The sequence below is a fragment of the Ranitomeya variabilis genome, chromosome 2 (assembly GCF_051348905.1).
Source record: "Ranitomeya variabilis isolate aRanVar5 chromosome 2, aRanVar5.hap1, whole genome shotgun sequence".
NCBI lineage: Eukaryota > Metazoa > Chordata > Amphibia > Anura > Dendrobatidae > Ranitomeya > Ranitomeya variabilis.
In genome coordinates, this window is record NC_135233.1 from 516,147,348 (window position 1) to 516,161,364 (window position 14,017).

At 41.8% G+C, this 14,017-nt stretch overlaps 4 non-coding genes across 4 annotated transcripts; all 4 read left to right on the plus strand.

Annotated features, from left to right (window-relative positions):
* Nucleotides 1-8,160: 8,160 nt before the first annotated feature.
* On the plus strand, nt 8,161-8,232 carry TRNAQ-CUG (transfer RNA glutamine (anticodon CUG)). Its single transcript has one exon. It is a non-coding gene; the product is annotated as a tRNA-Gln (tRNA).
* A 1,705-nt stretch (nt 8,233-9,937) lies between these two features.
* On the plus strand, nt 9,938-10,009 carry TRNAQ-CUG (transfer RNA glutamine (anticodon CUG)). The gene has a single exon. It is a non-coding gene; the product is annotated as a tRNA-Gln (tRNA).
* Nucleotides 10,010-11,709: 1,700 nt separating this feature from the next.
* TRNAQ-CUG (transfer RNA glutamine (anticodon CUG)) lies at nt 11,710-11,781 on the plus strand. The gene has a single exon. It is a non-coding gene; the product is annotated as a tRNA-Gln (tRNA).
* Nucleotides 11,782-13,487: 1,706 nt separating this feature from the next.
* Nucleotides 13,488-13,559, plus strand: TRNAQ-CUG (transfer RNA glutamine (anticodon CUG)). The gene has a single exon. It is a non-coding gene; the product is annotated as a tRNA-Gln (tRNA).
* Nucleotides 13,560-14,017: the final 458 nt, after the last annotated feature.

Consider the following 14,017-nt stretch of genomic DNA (forward strand, 5'->3'; position numbering starts at 1 on the left):
GGTGGAGCTGTGCGAGATAATTTTACCACATAATTTTTGTGGTAGAGCACAGTTTGAGCTGGGGGGGGAACTCTCTTGTGGCCGGCGGTACCGCCCCAGGACCCCTCATGTTACAACGGTGTGTCTGACGTTGGGTGCGCACCACCACCGCCAGAGACACTACATTGTACTATGAGGGACCCAGTGGCAATGCCGTTGACCAAAAGCGGGCACACCCGCCTCTTCAGACAATCAGCACTGTAACGGGTGCTTGCGCCAAGTGGCGAGACAACGGCCCCGTGGGGGGATTTTTCCCATTGGGGGAGGTGTAAACATGTTGTATGCTGGACAAACAGCTGCTGCAAATTAACAGATTGGAACACTCAGTAAGACCAGTCCACAAGCAAGACCTTTTTATAGGAAAGCTAGGTGTCAGCCGGGAAAGGTGGGGCAAAATAATTTGAAATCCAGGAGTGGTTCATTTTAATGAAGGTGAGATCATCCACATTTTGGGTAGCCAGACGAGTCCTTTTTTCGGTTAATATTGAACCAGCAGCACTGAATACTCTTTCTGATAGCACACTAGCTGCTGGGCAAGCAAGCTCCTGCAACGCATATTCTGCCAATTCAGGCCAGGTGTCTAATTTTGATGCCCTGTAATCAAATGGGAATGACGGTTGAGGGAGAACATCGATAAGGGAAGAAAAATAGTTAGTAACCATACTGGACAAATGTTGTCTCCTGTCACTTTGAATAGATGCTGCAGTACCTGTCCTGTCTGCGGTCATTGCAAAATCACTCCACAACCTGGTCAGAAAACCCCTCTGTCCAACGCCACTTCTGATCTGTGCACCCCTAACACCTCTGCCATGTAGCCCCCTGCACCTTGTGTGAGAACCATCACCGGCGCTGTGTGCTGGGAATGCCTGAATCAAACGGTCTACAAGAGTAGCTTGTTTGGTTGCTAAGATTTGTTCGAGATTCTCATGTGGCATAATATTTTGCAATTTGCCTTTATAGCGAGGGTCAAGGATGCAGGCCAACCAGTAATCGTCATCGCTCATCATTTTAGTAATGCGTGGGTCCTTTTTGAGGATACGTAAGGCATAATCCGCCATGTGGGCCAAAGTTCCTGTTGGCAAATCTGCGGTTGTGCTGGTTTGAGGGGCAGTTACAGGCAAATCTACGTCACTTGTCTCCCTTAAAAAAACAGAACCCGGCCTTGCAACGCCACTAATTTCTGTTGGCCCAGGAGAAGCTTCCTCATTAAAAAAGTACTCATCCCCATCATCCTCCTCGTCCTCCTCCTCCTTTTCGCCCGCTACCGCGTCCTCTACACGGCCCTGACCAGACAATGGCTGACTGTCATCAAGGCTTTCCTCTTCCTCGGCTGCAGACGCCTGCTCCTTTATGTGCGTCAAACTTTGCATCAGCAGACGCATTAGGGGATGCTAATGCTTATTATGGCGTTGTCTGCACTAACCAGCCATGTGCATTCCTCAAAACACTGAAGGACTTGACACAGGTCTTGTAGCTTCGACCACTGCACACCTGACAACTCCATGTCTGCCATCCAACTGCCTGCCCGTGTATGTGTATCCTCCCACAAAAACATAACAGCACGCCTCTGTTCGCACAGTCTCTGAAGCATGTGCAGTGTGGAGTTCCACCTTGTTGAAATGTCGATGATTAGGTGATGCTGGGGAAGGTTCAAAGACTGCTGATAGTTCTGCATACGGCTGGAGTGTACGGTCGAATGGCGGATATGCGAGCAAAGTCTGCGCACTTTGAGGAGCAGGTCGGGTAACCCCGGATAACTTTTCAGGAAGCACTGCACCACCAGGTTTAAGGTGTGAGCCAGGCAAGGAATGTGTTTCAGTTGGGAAAGGGCTATGGCAGCCATGAAATTCCTTCCGTTATCACTCACTACCTTGCCTGCCTCAAGATGTACAGTGCCCAGCCATGACTGAGTTTCTTGGTGCAAGAACTCGGACAGAACTTCCGCGGTGTGTCTGTTGTCGCCCAAACACTTCATTGCCAATACAGCCTCCTGACGCTTGCCACTAGCTGTCCCATAATGGCACACCTGGTGTGCAACAGTGGCAGCTGCGGATGCAGTGGATGTGTGACTGCGGTGTGTGGATGAGCTCTCGCTTCTGCATGAGGAGGAGGAAGAGGAGGAAGAGGAGGAGGGGGGCGAACACCTACAGCCAACTCTTTCCTTGACCGTGGACTAGGCAAAACTGTCCCAATATTGCTGTCCCCTGTGGACCCTGCATCCACCACATTCACCCAGTGTGCCGTGATGGACACATAATGTCCCTGGCCATGCCTACTGGTCCAGGCATCTGTTGTCAGGTGCACCTTTGTAGTCACAGACTGCCTGAGTGCATGGACGATGCGGTCTTTAACATGCTGTTGGAGGGCTGGGATGGCTTTTCTAGAAAAGAAGTGCCGACTGGGTAGTTCGTAGCGTGGTACAGCGTAGTCCATCAGCGCTTTGAAAGCTTTGCTTTCAACTAACCGGTAGGGCATCATCTCTAATGAGATTAGTCTAGCAATGTGGGCGTTCAAACCCTGTGTACGCGGATGCGAGGATGAGTACTTCCTTTTCCTAACAAGAGTCTCATGTAGGGTGAGCTGGACTGGAGAGCTGGAGATCGTGGAACTAGCGGTGGTGCCGGTGGACATGGGTGACTGAGAGAGGGTTGGAGATGGTATTCTTGCCGGTGCCCTACATGCAGTGTTTCCTACTACTAACCTGGTGATTCCCTGACTGCTTTGGCCTGGCGACGAAAGCTGCACAGATACTGCAGGTGGTGTGGGAAATGGTCTGCTTACAGGGAGGGAAGGGATGTAGCGTTGCTGACTAGCTTCATTGGCCGAGGGTGCTGCAACCTTTAGGGACGTTTGGTAGTTAGTCCAGGCTTGCAAATGCATGGTGGATAAATGTCTATGCATGCAACTTGTATTTAGACTTTTAAGATTCTGACCTCTGCTTAAGGTTGTTGAACATTTTTGACAGATGACTTTGCGCTGATCATTTGGATGTTGTTTAAAAAAATGCCAGACTGCACTCTTTCTACTATCGGATACCTTTTCAGGCATTTCAGACTGAGCTTCTTTAACCGGATGGCCACGCTGTCCTCCAACTGGTTTTGGTTTTGCCACGCGTTTTTGGCCAGATACGGGCCCGGTAGATGGAACCTGTTGTGATGTTGATGCCTGCTGCGGCTCCTCCTCCTCCGCTTCAGAACTACTGCTGCCTGCACCCTGTTCCCCCAATGGCTGCCAATCGGGGTCCACAACTGGGTCATCTATGACCTCCTCTTCTATGTCGTGTGCGATTTCGTCTGTGTCACCGTGTAAGCCGGTGGTATAGCGTCCGTGACGGGGCACCATAGTCTCCGCTGGGTTTGATTCTGCCTCAGTACACTGCGAGGGCAATGTTCTGGTCTGAGTCAAAGGAACAGCATAGTAATCTGGCTGTGGCTGTGCATCTGTGCACTCCATGTCCGATTCAACTTCTAATGGACATGGCCTGTTAACTGTTTCACTGTCTAACCCAGGAACGGTATGTGTAAAGAGCTCCATGGAGTAACCCGTTGTGTCTCCTGACGCATCCTTCTCTCTTGTTCTGGGTGAAGAAGACAAGGAAGCGACTTGTCTGTGACCGGGAGCATCCACTGACGATGCACTGCTCTGACATTTGGCACTTTCCGAGGAGGAGGCGAAAGAGCTAGAATCAGAGTCAGCAATGAAAGCCAATACTTGTTCCTGCTGCTCCGGCTTCAAAAGTGGTTTGCCTACTCCCAGAAAAGAGAGCATTCGAGGCCTTGTGTAGCCAGACAAGGAACCTGGCTCAACAACTCGAGACTTAGGTGCTGTACTGCTTTTACCACGACCACCTGATGCTCCACCACCACTACCATCATTACTAGCTGACAATGACCGCCCACGGCCACGACCTCTTCCACTAGACTTCCTCATGGCTTGCAAAACGTAACAAAGTAACACTATTTGTTACTGTAAAACAACTTATAAGGTGAACTCAAATTTCTGTAGGATTTATATATACCTTTATAGGTGCCTGACACTGAAAGGAAAATCTGGCCCAATGTTACACACTAGGTTTTCTGTGGCCCAATAATTTGAGACAGATGGCACACACAGGCCCAGTACTCAAGCAGAAATGCCAATCTTAATCTCCCACTATTGTTTTTTTTCTGGGAGAATTTACCCTAAAAAAAAAAAAAAAAGGCCCAGTATTACACAGTGTTTTCAGTGGCACACAATGAGAGAGATGCCCCACACAGCAATGGCACGGAGGCAGACTTGCCAATATTTATCTCCCACTAATTTTTTTTTGGAACAGAGAGAATTTAGAAAAAAAAAAAAAGGCCAAGTATTACACATTGTTTTCAGTGCCACACAATGAGAGAGAGATGCCACACACAGCAATGGCATGGAGGCAGACTTGACAATATTTATCTCCCACTATTTTTTTTTTGGAAAAGGGAGAATTTAGAAAAAAAAAATGGCCAACTATTACACAGTGTTTTCAGTGGCACACAATGAGAGAGAGATGCCACACACAGCAATGGCACGGAGGCAGACTTGCCAATATTTATCTCCCACTAATTTTTTTTTTTGGAAAATGGAGAATTTAGAAAAAAAAAAAAAAGGACAAGTATTACACAGTGTTTTCAGTGCCACACAATGAGAGAGAGATGCCACACACAGCAATGGCATGGAGGCAGACTTGACAATATTTATCTCCCACTAATTTTTTTTTTGGAAAAGGGAGAATTTAGAAAAAAAAAAAAAAGGCCGAGTATTACACAGTGTTTTCGGTGCCACACAATGAGAGAGAGATGCCACACACAGCAATGGCATGGAGTCAGACTTGACAATATTTATCTCCCACTATTTTTTTTTTTTTTGAAAAGGGAGAATTTAGAAAAAAAAAAAAAGGACAAGTATTACACAGTGTTTTCGGTGCCACACAATGAGAGAGAGATGCCACACACAGCAATGGCAAGGAGTCAGACTTGACAATATTTATCTCCCACTAATTTTTTTTTTGGAAAAGGGAGAATTTAGAAAAAAAAAAAAAGGACAAGTACTACACAGTGTTTTCAGTGGCACACAATGAGAGAGAGATGCCACACACAGCAATGGCACAGAGGCAGACTTGACAATATTTATCTCCCAATATTTTTTTTTTTTTGGAAAAGGGAGAATTTAGAAAAAAAAAAAAAAAGGCCAAGTATTACACAGTGTTTTCAGTGCCACACAATGAGAGAGAGATGCCACACACAGCAGTGGCACGGAGGCAGACTTGCCAATATTTATCTCATACTAATTTTTTTTTTTGGAAAAGGGAGAATTTAGAAAAAAAAAAAAAAAAGGCCAAGTATTACACACTGTTTTCGGTGCCACACAATGAGAGCGAGATGCCACACACAGCAATGGCATGGAGTCAGACTTGACAATATTTATCTCCCACTATTTTTTTTTTTGGAAAAGGGAGAATTTAGAAAAAAAAAAAAAAAGGACAAGTACTACACAGTGTTTTCAGTGGCACACAATGAGAGAGAGATGCCACACACAGCAATGGCACGGAGGCAGACTTGACAATATTTATCTCCCAATATTTTTTTTTTTTTTGAAAAGGGAGAACTTACCCCCCCCCAAAAAAAATGGCCAACTATTACACAGTGTTTTCAGTGGCACACAATGAGAGAGATGCCACACACAGCAATGGCACGGAGGCAGACTTGCCAATATTTATCTCCCACTAACTTTTTTTTTGGAAAAGGGAGAATTTAGAAAAAAAAAAAAAGGCCAAGTATTACACAGTGTTTTCAGTGGCACACAATGAGAGAGAGATGCCACACACAGCAATGGCACGGAGGCAGACTTGCCAATATTTATCTCCCTGCAGTTATCTCAGAAAAGTATGGCAGGCAGCTGTAAAAGGACTGCTGCACACAAAAGTGTGGACAAACACACAAGATAGCTGTGCAGAAAGGAAGGAAAAACAGGATTTGTGCTTTGAAAAAAGCAGTTGGTTTACACAGCGGCGTACACACAAAGCAACGCAGCTATCAGGGAGCCTACTAGGGCAGCCCAATGAGCTACAGCGCTGAGGAAAAAAAAATGTAGCTTCCACTGTCCTGCAAACAAAAGGTGGTATTGGACAGTGGAAATCGCTACAGCACAAGCGGTTTGTGGCTTTATGTACCCTGCCTATCACTATCCCTGCTTCCAAAGAAGCTGCAGCAACCTCTCCCTACGCTCAGATCAGCAGCAGTAAGATGGCGGTCGGCGGGAACGCCCCTTTATAACCCCTGTGACGCCGCAGAAAGCAAGCCAATCACTGCAATGCCCTTCTCTAAGATGGTGGGGACTGAGATCAATGTCATCACGCTGCCCACACTCTGCGTCCACCTTCATTGGCTGAGAAATGGAGCTTTTAGTGTCATTGAAACGCGACTTTGGCGTGTACCGCATGGCAGACCCCACACAGGGATCGGCTCGGTTTCATGAGACGCCGACTTTGCCAAAAGTCGGCGACTTATGAAAATGAACGATCCGTTTCTCTCAACCCTAGTGATCACTTTGAGTTCTATGGCCAAATTTACCTTTAAAGCAGGATTACGGAAACTTAAAATTGACTTTAAGTTACAGCACTCTTACGAACTGTGTCACGCAAAGCAACATACCCTATGATTTATGTCAATGTTCACATAACACTTTTTCCAGGTGTATGAAACTGACAAGGATTTGAAGCTGAAATGGCTTCAGGAAATGTTGGCGTTTTCTTCCTGAATCATCTTTTCTTGTGTTTTTCAGAATTTCCTACAGCGGTTTGTAAACATTTTTGGTGGTGTTTTTCTAAAATTATTTTGGGCATCTTTTGAGTCTGTTTTTGTGGCTTTTCTTTGTAGCTCACAAAATGTACCAAACGACTCTCAGGAACCTTGAAGGAGTTTTCCTAACCTTGCCATTGAATTGTATTATAAGTATGGAGCTCTTCTAAATGAAAAACACCTGAAGAATGATATGCTTATTTTAGTTAACCGCTTGGCATTTTTGGAAACATGATGTGGTTAAAAGACGCCCAAAAGCCTGATCATATGAACAGCAAGTGTTTTTTACGTGGAAATTAATTTGTTCAGTGTTTTCAGCATTTTCAGAGTAATTTTCAGGATGCTTTTGGAATGGACCCACTCCAAATCTGCCTTATAAAGAGGTAAAAGTCTTAAACTGTGCATGATTCCCATTGATGATGACTTTAAATCAGATTTTTACATTTTACTGGGACCTGGAAATTTGTTTCTATTTTCTGAGATGTTTTCCAGAGGGATAATCACTGATCTTGATCATGGTGCTATAAGAAAAGGTGTTTGATTCTCATCAAACGTCAATGAGTAGTCGTGGCCGAGTGGTTAAGGTGATGGACTAGAAATCCATTGGGGTTTCCCCTTGCAGGTTCAAATCCTGCCGACTATGAATATGTTCATATAGTTTTTTGACTGATTACCTGAGAAGATAAATTTGCGTGTGTCCTGTTTTATGCCACATGAAGGTGATATGCAAACTTTGGGCAGGGTTTCTAGAACCAGACTGACTTGATTTTTGGATGCATTTTATATAAGCCGATCTGACGCTACATCCCACGTGCGTCATCCACTAATTAAAAGAAGTGCCATGAGTGCCACCAGGTAAGTGGTGCATCTCCCTGTTTTGTCTAGCAGTTACAGACCACTGCTGTGGCAGATGTACTGGGACATGCACTTTTATTCACAGCAACCGTGAATTATATCTTGGATAAAACTTTTTACCACACAATGAAAATTTTGTAGCCACTTCTGGATGAACAGCTTTCTAACAGTATAAGTTTTGCAGTTATTTTTTTCTTACCCTTTTTCCAAGTAACAGATCCAACACTCTATTTACTAGCCACTTTTCATCAACATTTAAAACTGTCAGTGTTGAGATATCATGGATCTATTGGCACACTTGTGGAAATAAAGTTTAGGAGATATTAATTTACCATTGTGTATTAATTGTAGATTTGCACTACAGCTTTAGAGCCTTTTTTCACCATGATTCATGAGTTCATATTTGCTTTTTAGCACAAAAAAACTGCAGCCAGTTATTTTTTGTGCGTGTGGTTCCATGGTGTAATGGTTAGCACTCTGGACTCTGAATCCAGCCATCTGAGTGCAAATCTCAGTGGAACCTGGGCAGCTCTTTGTACATGTGTTTCAATTTTTGCACTTACACTGAGTTCTCCTGTGCCAAAGGTTTAACATAAAAAGAGAAAGTTAAAATCAACATGCAAAACAAAGATTTGAATGTTCCAAGCATCCATGGAGTGATCACTTTGAGTTATATGGCCAAAACTACCTTTAAAGCAGGATTACGGAAACTTAAAATTGACTTTAAGTTGCAGCACTCTTACGAACTGTGTCACGCAAAGCAACCATACCCTATGATTTATGTCAATGTTCAAATAACACTTTTTCCAGGTGTATGAAACTGACAAGGATTTGAAGCTGAAATGGCTTCAGGAAATGTTGGCGTTTTCTTCCTGAATCATCTTTTCTTGTGTTTTTCAGAATTTCCTACAGCGGTTTGTAAACATTTTTGGTGGTGTTTTTCTAAAATTATTTTGGGCATCTTTTGAGTCTGTTTTTGTGGCTTTTCTTTGTAGCTCTAAAAATGCACCAAAAGTCTCTCAGGAACCTTGAAGGAGTTTTCCTAACCTTGCCATTGAATTGTATTATAAGTATGGAGCTCTTCTAAATGAAAAACACCTGAAGAATGATATGCTTATTTTAGTTAACCGCTTGGCATTTTTGGAAACTTGATGTGGTTAAAAGACGCCCAAAAGCCTGATCATATGAACAGCAAGTGTTTTTTACGTGGAAATTAATTTGTTCAGTGTTTTCAGCATTTTCAGAGTAATTTTCAGGATGCTTTTGGAATGGACCCACTCCAAATCTGCCTTATAAAGAGGTAAAAGTCTTAAACTGTGCATGATTCCCATTGATGATGACTTTAAATCAGATTTTTACATTTTACTGGGACCTGGAAATTTGTTTCTATTTTCTGAGATGTTTTCCAGAGGGATAATCACTGATCTTGATCATGGTGCTATAAGAAAAGGTGTTTGATTCTCATCAAAGGTCAATGTCTGAGTTGTTGTGGCCGAGTGGTTAAGGCGATGGACTAGAAATCCATTGGGGTTTCCCCACGCAGGTTCAAATCCTGCCGACTATGAATATGTTTATATAGTTTTTTGACTGATTACCTGAGAAGATAAATTTGTGTGTGTCCTGTTTTATGCCACATGAAGGTGATATGCAAACTTTGGGCATGGTTTCTAGAACCAGACTGACTTGATTTTTGGATGCATTTTATATAAGCCGATCTGACGCTACATCCCACGTGCGTCATGCCACTAATTAAAAGAAGCGCCATGAGTGCCACCAGGTAAGTGGTGCATCTCCCTGTTTTGTCTAGCAGTTACAGACCACTGCTGTGGCAGATGTACTGGGACATGCACTTTTATTCACAGCAACCTTGAATTATCTCTTGGATAAAACTTTTTACCACATAATGAAAATTTTTTAGCCTTTTCTGGATGAACAGCTTTCTAACAGTATAAGTTTTGCAGTTATTTTTTTCTTACCCTTTTTCCAAGTAACAGATCCAACACTCTATTTACTAGCCACTTTCCATCAACATTTAAAACTGTAATTGTTGAGATATCATGGAACTCTTGGCACACTTGTGGAAATAAAGTTTAGGAGATATTAATTTACCGTTGTGTATTAATTTTAGATTTGCACTACAGCTTTAGAGCCTTTTTTCACCATGTTTCATGAGTTCATATGTGCTTTTTAGCACAAAAAAACTGCAGCCAGTTATTTTTTGTGCGTGTGGTTCCATGGTGTAATGGTTAGCACTCTGGACTCTGAATCCAGCCATCTGAGTTCAAATCTCAGTGGAACCTGGGCAGCTCTTTGTACATGTGTTTCAGTTTTGGCACTTACACTGAGTTCTCCTGTGCCAAAGGTTTAACATAAAAAGAGAAAGTTAAAATCAACATGCAAAACAAAGATTTGAATGTTCCAAGCATCCATGGAGTGATCACTTTGAGTTCTATGGCCAAATCTACCTTTAAAGCAGGATTATGGAAACTTAAAATTGACTTTAAGTTACAGCACTCTTACGAACTGTGTCACGCAAAGCAACCATACCCTATGATTTATGTCAATGTTCACATAACACTTTTTCCAGGTGTATGAAACTGACAAGGATTTGAAGCTGAAATGGCTTCAGGAAATGTTGGCGTTTTCTTCCTGAATCATCTTTTCTTGTGTTTTTCAGAATTTCCTACAGCGGTTTGTAAACATTCTTGGTGGTGTTTTTCTAAAATTATTTTGGGCATCTTTTGAGTCTGTTTTTGTGGCTTTTCTTTGTAGCTCACAAAATGTACCAAACGACTCTCAGGAACCTTGAAGGAGTTTTCCTAACCTTGCCATTGAATTGTATTATAAGTATGGAGCTCTTCTAAATGAAAAACACCTGAAGAATGATATGCTTATTTTAGTTAACCGCTTGGCATTTTTGGAAACATGATGTGGTTAAAAGACGCCCCAAAGCCTGATCATATGAACAGCAAGTCTTTTTTACGTGGAAATTAATTTCTTCAGTGTTTTCAGCATTTTCAGAGTAATTTTCAGGATGCTTTTGGAATGGACCCACTCCAAATCTGCCTTATAAAGAGGTAAAAGTCTTAAACTGTGTATGATTCCCATTGATGATGACTTTAAATCAGATTTTTACATTTTACTGGGACCTGGAAATTTGTTTCTATTTTCTGAGATGTTTTCCAGAGGGATAATCACTGATCTTGATCATGGTGCTATAAGAAAAGGTGTTTGATTCTCATCAAAGGTCAATGAGTAGTCGTGGCCGAGTGGTTAAGGCAATGGACTAGAAATCCATTGGGGTTTCCCCATGCAGGTTCAAATCCTGCCGACTATGAATATGTTCATATAGTTTTTTGACTGATTACCTGAGAAGATAAATTTGCGTGTGTCCTGTTTTATGCCACATGAAGGTGATATGCAAACTTTGGGCAGGGTTTCTAGAACCAGACTGACTTGATTTTTGGATGCATTTTATATAAGCCGATCTGACGCTACATCCCACGTGCGTCATCCACTAATTAAAAGAAGCGCCATGAGTGCCACCAGGTAAGTGGTGCATCTCCCTCTTTTGTCTAGCAGTTACAGACCACTGCTGTGGCAGATGTACTGGGACATGCACTTTTATTCACAGCAACCTTGAATTATCTCTTGGATAAAACTTTTTACCACACAATGAAAAATTCTTAGCCACTTCTGGATGAACAGCTTTCTAACAGTATAAGTTTTGCAGTTATTTTTTTCTTACCCTTTTTCCAAGTAACAGATCCAACACTCTATTTACTAGCCACTTTTCATCAACATTTAAAACTGTCATTGTTGAGATATCATGGAACTCTTGGCACACTTGTGGAAATAAAGTTTAGGAGATATTAATTTACCATTGTGTATTAATTTTAGATTTGCACTACAGCTTTAGAGCCTTTTTTCACCATGATTCATGAGTCCATATGTGCTTTTTAGCACAAAAAAACTGCAGCCAGTTATTTTTTGTGCGTGTGGTTCCATGGTGTAATGGTTAGCACTCTGGACTCTGAATCCAGCCATCTGAGTTCAAATCTCAGTGGAACCTGGGCAGCTCTTTGTACATGTGTTTCAGTTTTGGCACTTACACTGAGTTCTCCTGTGCCAAAGGTTTAACATAAAAAGAGAAAGTTAAAATCAACATGCAAAACAAAGATTTGAATGTTCCAAGCATCCATGGAGTGATCACTTTGAGTTCTATGGCCAAATCTACCTTTAAAGCAGGACTATGGAAACTTAAAATTGACTTTAAGTTACAGCACTCTTACGAACTGTGTCACGCAAAGCAAACTATACCCTATGATTTACGTCAATGTTCACATAACACTTTTTCCAGGTGTATGAAACTGACAAGGATTTGAAGCTGAAATGGCTTCAGGAAATGTTGGCGTTTTCTTCCTGAATCATCTTTTCTTGTGTTTTTCAGAATTTCCTACAGCGGTTTGTAAACATTTTTGGTGGTGTTTTTCTAAAATTATTTTGGGCATCTTTTGAGTCTGTTTTTGTGGCTTTTCTTTGTAGCTCACAAAATGCACCAAAAGTCTCTCAGGAACCTTGAAGGAGTTTTCCTAACCTTGCCATTGAATTGTATTATAAGTATGGAGCTCTTTTAAATGAAAAACACCTGAAGAATGGTATGCTTATTTTAGTTAACCGCTTGGCATTTTTGGAAACTTGATGTGGTTAAAAGACGCCCAAAAGCCTGATCATATGAACAGCAAGTCTTTTTTAAGTGGAAATTAATTTGTTCAGTGTTTTCGGCATTTTCAGAGTAATTTTCAGGATGTTTTTGGAATGGACCCACTCCAAATCCGCCTTATAAAGAGGTAAAAGTCTTAAACTGTGCATGATTCCCATTGATGATGACTTTAAATCAGATTTTTACATTTTACTGGGACCTGGAAATTTGTTTCTACTTTCTGAGATGTTTTCCAGAGGGATAATCACTGATCTTGATCATGGTGCTATAAGAAAAGGTGTTTGATTCTCATCAAAGGTCAATGTCTGAGTTGTTGTGGCCGAGTGGTTAAGGCGATGGACTAGAAATCCATTGGGGTTTCCCCACGCAGGTTCAAATCCTGCCGACTATGAATATGTTTATATAGTTTTTTGACTGATTACCTGAGAAGATAAATTTGTGTGTGTCCTGTTTTATGCCACATGAAGGTGATATGCAAACTTTGGGCATGGTTTCTAGAACCAGACTGACTTGATTTTTGGATGCATTTTATATAAGCCGATCTGACGCTACATCCCACGTGCGTCATGCCACTAATTAAAAGAAGCGCCATGAGTGCCACCAGGTAAGTGGTGCATCTCCCTGTTTTGTCTAGCAGTTACAGACCACTGCTGTGGCAGATGTACTGGGACATGCACTTTTATTCACAGCAACCTTGAATTATCTCTTGGATAAAACTTTTTACCACATAATGAAAATTTTTTAGCCACTTCTGGATGAACAGCTTTCTAACAGTATAAGTTTTGCAGTTATTTTTTTCTTACCCTTTTTCCAAGTAACAGATCCAACACTCTATTTACTAGCCACTTTCCATCAACATTTAAAACTGTAATTGTTGAGATATCATGGAACTCTTGGCACACTTGTGGAAATAAAGTTTAGGAGATATTAATTTACCGTTGTGTATTAATTTTAGATTTGCACTACAGCTTTAGAGCCTTTTTTCACCATGTTTCATGAGTTCATATGTGCTTTTTAGCACAAAAAAACTGCAGCCAGTTATTTTTTGTGCGTTTGGTTCCATGGTGTAATGGTTAGCACTCTGGACTCTGAATCCAGCCATCTGAGTTCAAATCTCAGTGGAACCTGGGCAGCTCTTTGTACATGTGTTTCAGTTTTGGCACTTACACTGAGTTCTCCTGTGCCAAAGGTTTAACATAAAAAGAGAAAGTTAAAATCAACATGCAAAACAAAGATTTGAATGTTCCAAGCATCCATGGAGTGATCACTTTGAGTTCTATGGCCAAATCTACCTTTAAAGCAGGATTATGGAAACTTAAAATTGACTTTAAGTTACAGCACTCTTACGAACTGTGTCACGCAAAGCAACCATACCCTATGATTTATGTCAATGTTCACATAACACTTTTTCCAGGTGTATGAAACTGACAAGGATTTGAAGCTGAAATGGCTTCAGGAAATGTTGGCGTTTTCTTCCTGAATCATCTTTTCTTGTGTTTTTCAGAATTTCCTACAGCGGTTTGTAAACATTCTTGGTGGTGTTTTTCTAAAATTATTTTGGGCATCTTTTGAGTCTGTTTTTGTG